Raw genomic sequence first — 6,313 nt, 5'->3', positions numbered from 1 at the left:
CTATCGTATATTTGATGCAGCCGAGAGGTCAATGATGTTGTAGAAGTTGTTGATGATGAAGGAAGGATTCCGAGGACCCAGTAGTTTCAGTGTAACAAGGTTTATTACAAGAAATTACAGGTCGGGACAGGCATCTAGATACCCGGAGACACACAGCCAATAGTGAAAGTCTGACGTGCTGGGGTCTTACACACATTATTATATAGGGAGGTTGGTTCCGCCTTTGACTTCAGGTAAATGACGTCCCCAAAGGGACTTTTGACTGAATAAGGGCCCGTTTCTGTGCCGAACATGAAGACACACAGGTCAAGCACATTCCTTCTTAACCCATCCATTAGCCGGTCACAGATAATTCCCTAATTCAAAGGTAATCCCAAGAAGTCAAAGTGCAAATGACACAAACACCTGGAGGACTCTCCGAGAATGTCTGAGAGTCCAGAAGTATATAAGCCTGTCTTTGTGTTTAAGACACGTCCCAACATGGTCTACTCTAACGAATATACACGACATAAACCCCCCTTCGAGACTATACAAAGTCTCGAAACAATCAAAAGAATAAAACATACAGGTATATGATCATGACAAAAATAACACATTGTCTACATTATAATTTAACAATAAAGCAACAGTTATGGAGTATAGGAGATAGAGTGAAAAACCTGTCAGGCAGCTATCTTTCCTTAAATATCCATCAAACAAACTAGACAGGAAAATTCTCTCACGACCCCTCTGCCCAGGCGGCCATACGTCATACTCCATGCTACTGAAATCAGAAATTTTAACAAATTTTGTAAATATTGTAAATTTTGTAAGGTAATTACTTTAAGCAAATACATATGAACTCTCAGCAAATAAAAACAAAATAATGTCCAAAGTCAGCCTGGTCATCCCATTGGAGCTTCCAATGGACCTTTCCCTGCCTAACACCACTATCCTTAAAGATCACGGAAAAGAAAACATCTGAGATCCCAGTATATTTACCTAATAACAGAAAATGTAATTTTCCAAGTAATTAACATTTCAAAGAATATAATTCATTTTTAATATCACTTCTACATCTACGGAGAAAACATAAAAATAAAGAACACTGCAGTTTCTCAGCAGCATTGACTCTCAGTTGTAGTGTTGATGACATGTTGAATCTGGATATTTATCTTTGTTCAGAGTCCTTCAGTCCATCCGTATTTTTCATCTTTGAAGTGTCTGAGTCCCTGAACATCAACCACCCTCTCAGTGATCTTTCCCCAATATCTTCTAGAATGAAAGAAAAGAAAACCAGTATCTTTGCACAGCAAAACAGATACAAATTAAAACATAAAATACAGATTAACATTCTATAAGTAAATGTGAAATTATAAGTCCCATTGTCCATTTCCCCCCTGGAAACACATCACTAATATAATAAGAAACTGCTCCTATTGGTCCTAATTTCTCGTGCAACCAAGCATTTGCAGAACGTCCAGCATTTTCCGGCTGGGTCATGTAGCCCCCTTTCTTATGAACTACTTTCTTCAGTATTCTCCTCCTCCATATTCTCTCCAGCTGTTACACTCACAGGCAAACTGTCCACAATCATAACATTCTTCTGAATGCTGTTCAAAATTCGGAACGAACCTTCCTCTCCAGTTCTGTGCTTGATCAAATGCTGACTCTTGGTAGGAGATGACTGGAACCACTGATGATGGCTGGAACGATTGGAGCTGAACCTGGTTCAGCTGTGATTGTAGTAGTGATTGTTCTAGTGGAGCCTGATTCTGTTTAACCAGAGCTTGCTTATTAATTTTCTTATTATCCACCAGTTGTATTTGATTGAGTTTTCTAAGAACATCCTTGTCATGTTCCTTCTGGTCATGTTCCTTTTTCCTGTACAGCACCACTTGATGGGCTATATGATCTGTATAAACACCTTTTTCCATGCTTCCCAGACCAACCACCTCTGCCAGTTTGCTCCTCACTGGCAGGGGCAACCCCTTCTGTATTTTGGCTCTCAAAATTGACTGTTCCATTTGATTCAAATCAGGGTAATTTCCTGTGACATTTCTCCACACTTGATGAGCTCTTGAAACATAGGCTCTCGGGTTTTCTTCCTGTCCCAGCGGTTCAATAAGAATGTTGTCAGGATGTACATTTGTCGGAAACGTCTCTTTCAGCGCTCTACACACTCGACCTCTATTTGCACAAAACAAATCTGAATCATTCACAGCAGTTCCCACATAGTGATTAAGTCCTGCTTTCTGTAGAATATCTCCCATAGCATGAACTCCAAGGAGATTAGCCAAGAGTCTCTTAATATCTCCCATTGCAAGTTGTTCTCCCACCGTAATCTCTTTCAACTTCGAAATCCAAGAATGTGCTCCATCTTGAAGAATCAGTAACTTCTCAATTATGTTTGACATATCTGTAGTCTGCCAAGGCCTATACTCCAAATTCTGCCCTCGGACGACAACTGGGAGCATTTTATTGAGTGTCAACTGTTTTCTTGAGCTCAAAGCATTTTTCATGCACAATAGTTGATAGCCTTCTTTCTGCAACTCCTCTACCTGGTTCTTCAGTGTTATTTGTCTTTCTGTTTGTCTGGTATTTTCTATGTCCCTATCTTTCTTATCGTTTGCAGCTTTGATCAATTTATGTCCCTCAATTTCAAACAACTGGAGAATGCCAAGCTCCACTTGTTTCTTTTCTCTGCGTCCCTTTTTGCCAATCTTTTGCGCTGCCTTGTATGTGGATACAAGTACTCGCATTATTCTGATTACATCTGGGTTCATAGTTCCCTCTACCGGCCATGGTCGTTCAATATTAGCCCAGCGTTCATGCCATTTTTCCGATATTTTTGCAATGTCTTTAACTAAAGGATTATTCTTCTGTACTACATCAACAGGAGTAATTACTTTTGGACTTTTAGTGTCCTTTTTCCCCATAGTAGCAGCTACCTTTTGCTCCCTTATTGTAAATTTGAAAAGTAATTGCTAAGATTTAAAGCTACTTAAAGCTTTTTAGATTACTCCTCCCCCCTTTTAGGAATTGATTAATCAACAAATCAATCAAGCACTCAACAGCTCAACAAATTAATCAATTCAATAATCATGTAGTAAAACCACTAATTTACTGCAGCCAATAGAAATGAAATTGACTTCCCAACTCCAAAGGAATCAAAAAGCTCATCAATGTAATATCACAACTCAAAATCTGCTTATAATGTTGACAAAAAGTTCCCATGCTCCCACAAGTGACTGACTGTCACCAAATGTGCTCCTAATTGCAACAAGACAACCACCTATTTTATCTCAGATCATCAAAAAGTAACAATAGTGTATCACCAACACAGCTCAGATCAGAATAAACCAAACACAAACAGTGAAACTCACATTTGCAACACTCAGCAGAGTTTAAACCAAATAATCCTATTCCATTAATTAATTAAATGCATTAACTGGTCAGTCCGTTGTCAATCCTCATATTTGACTGACTACAGCATGTAGCTTTTCATGTGCATGTAAGCAGATGAATGTGCTCTATCAATCTCCTATAATAGCTCATAAATGAAAGGCTAGGAACCTGGGCGTAACACTCGACAGCCAACTCTCCCTTACTGCCAACATTTCTGCAACAACACGGTCCTGTAGATTCATGCTGTACAACATCAGGAGAATACGCCCCCTTCTCACTCAGAAGGCGGTGCAGGTTCTGGTCCAGGCTTTGATCATCTCACGTCTAGATTACTGTAACTCGCTCCTGGCAGGTCTACCTGCTACTGCCATCCGACCTTTGCAGCTCATCCAGAATGCAGCAGCTCGACTGGTTTTTAACCAACCTAAATTCACTCACACTACTCCTCTCCTCCGCTCCCTTCACTGGTTACCAGTGGCTGCTCGCATCCGGTTCAAAACACTAGTACTTGCGTACCATGCTGTGAACGGATCCGGTCCAGTCTACATCCAGGACATGGTCAAACGTTACACCCCACCCCGTTCACTCCGCTCTGCTTCGGCCAATCAGCTCGTTGCTCCCTCACTGCGAGCTAAACAATCATCAAAAACACGACTGTTTTCCGTCCTGGCTCCTAAATGGTGGAATGAGCTCCCCATTGACATCCTGACATCAGAAAGTCTACACATCTTCCGCCGAAAACTAAAAACATACCTCTTCCAACTTTACCTTGAATAAATAAAAAAAAAAAAAAAAAAAACACTAACAACTTTTTGAAACTAACACTTTAGTAGCACTTAAATGGCACTTACTTATAGCACTTTGTAGTTTTGCTTTATTTGAAGAAATTGTATTTTCTTGATTCTTGTCGTCCTTGGTATGTACCCTCGGGTTTGAATGCACTTATTGTAAGTCGCTTTGGATAAAAGCGTCAGCTAAATGAAATGTAATGTAATGTAATGTAAAAAAGCAGGTTGAAATGGTTATCAGCAATAATAACTATACATGAGAACAAATACAAATATGTAAGATGCAGGTTTTTGTTAAAGAGTTTGTGTATAGACTCTACCCGCCTTGATCAAAGTGGAGATAGAAGCAGCACACGCAGTGGTCAGCAAGCCTCAGGCCGTGACCTGTAACGGCCAGCTGTATTTTCGGCTCTCCACCTCAATTCTCACCCATCGTAAGGGAAAGAAAAAGACAATGATTTAGTATCTTAACAGCCTTTTAACAACAACACAAGCGATTTAGTATGATTTGCACACATTTGCACCCTTTATTTGCCGGCATTTAGGTCAACAGACGTTTTTTTTTTTCCTTTAAACACCCATCATAATCTCATACCATGCATCATCAATGTATGATTTAGTTTATTTCGGTCTAATAATATCTTTAAAGTTCTCAATAGTTAATTATTTATTCACGGCTGTATTCAAAAACTCAACAGTCCTTTCGTAAACAAATATATATTAATGATTCTCCGTCTGTGCATTGCACATTTGTCACACCCAGTGAGGAAAAACAGATATGTTATTCTTATTTTATATCAGCCCATAGTGGAGATGTTAATACTCTTAATAAAAGCATATTTGCATTCTCTAGTCAATGCAAACAATCTGTTCACGTCATCACCTTAAAACAAAATTCTGACTATCTCTCCTATCAAAATTATCATTATCCAGCATTTAAAGCCAAAAATGTCAAATATAACCCAATTTGTTCCCAAAGTGAACCCTTAACTAAGTATTGTCGAATTTAATGAAAACCAAATAAAACAAGAAAGTTCAAACAGTGGAATATTTTGTTTAGAACTACAGACGTATCCAATGTAGGTGAATCAAACAAACAACTTTATTTCCTAATATTGTCTGCACAATTTCGCTTTCCCACAAACAAACAAAAAGAAACAAATTGTCCTTTTTTAGCTTTGTCTAAAAACCCCATTAAAGAATTGGTTTTAAAACACGTTGTGACTCTTTCCCTGTGTCTCACAGAAGGCTGTTATTACAATGAAAATCACCCTCACGTTTCTACACGCAGAGACACACAGACACACACACACACACACCAGAAAGGTGGGGGTTGTGACGACAAGGGAAGACAGACTAATGCAATGGTTCCCTGAAAGGGGCTATTTGCTTTCTCTAATACAGAGAACAAAATATCTGTCCTTATAAGTTATCAAATTTCCCGTTTGTAACCATAACGTATATATATTTAATCAATCATAAAACCTTTTGTTATTAACTTTAGATCACACAAACACCAGCTCCTGCTGCATTTCTTACAAAGCTGAAACACAGTGATGTCCACAGTCATCACACACACACCAGCACATGGAAAAAATGTGCATCAGTTGGAAGGAATCAAAGGTGTGGTTATATTAATTAAGTCCTCCTAAGAAGATTCATTATTTCATTACGTCTGTTTTATTAGAACAGCTCATAGTTTCAAGTCCCCTTAAATAGAGGCTCATTGTGATATTACAAGGCTCATATTTTATCAGTCCTTTCATATATTTATCTCAGTTATATTGATTCAATCCCTGACCGGGAGACAACAAAATATACACACAAACCACTGCTTGAGAGGGGGGGGCTGTTCCTGTTACACACAGCCCCACGACGCCCTGTACACAGACGCACACACTTTCTCTTAGCCAAGGCTCTCATTCACACCCCGAGCATGCTTTTTGCCGCTATTTCTCTCTACTTCTATTAAAATTTGTGCTACCTTTATGAGATGTAAATCATCCAATGAGAGGCTGCATCAGACACTGTTCGTCAACAAATGTCAGAGTGGGAACAGTCAATTGGATTTTTATTTTACAATCTCCAGTTATTAAACTGACCTGTGGTGAGGTTTTTACGGCCCATACTAACGCTCC

The sequence above is a fragment of the Platichthys flesus genome, chromosome 9 (assembly GCF_949316205.1).
Source record: "Platichthys flesus chromosome 9, fPlaFle2.1, whole genome shotgun sequence".
In the NCBI taxonomy this organism is placed as follows: Eukaryota; Metazoa; Chordata; class Actinopteri; order Pleuronectiformes; family Pleuronectidae; genus Platichthys; species Platichthys flesus.
The sequence above is the reverse complement of the archived record's forward strand: the minus strand, read 5'-3'. Positions refer to the sequence as shown.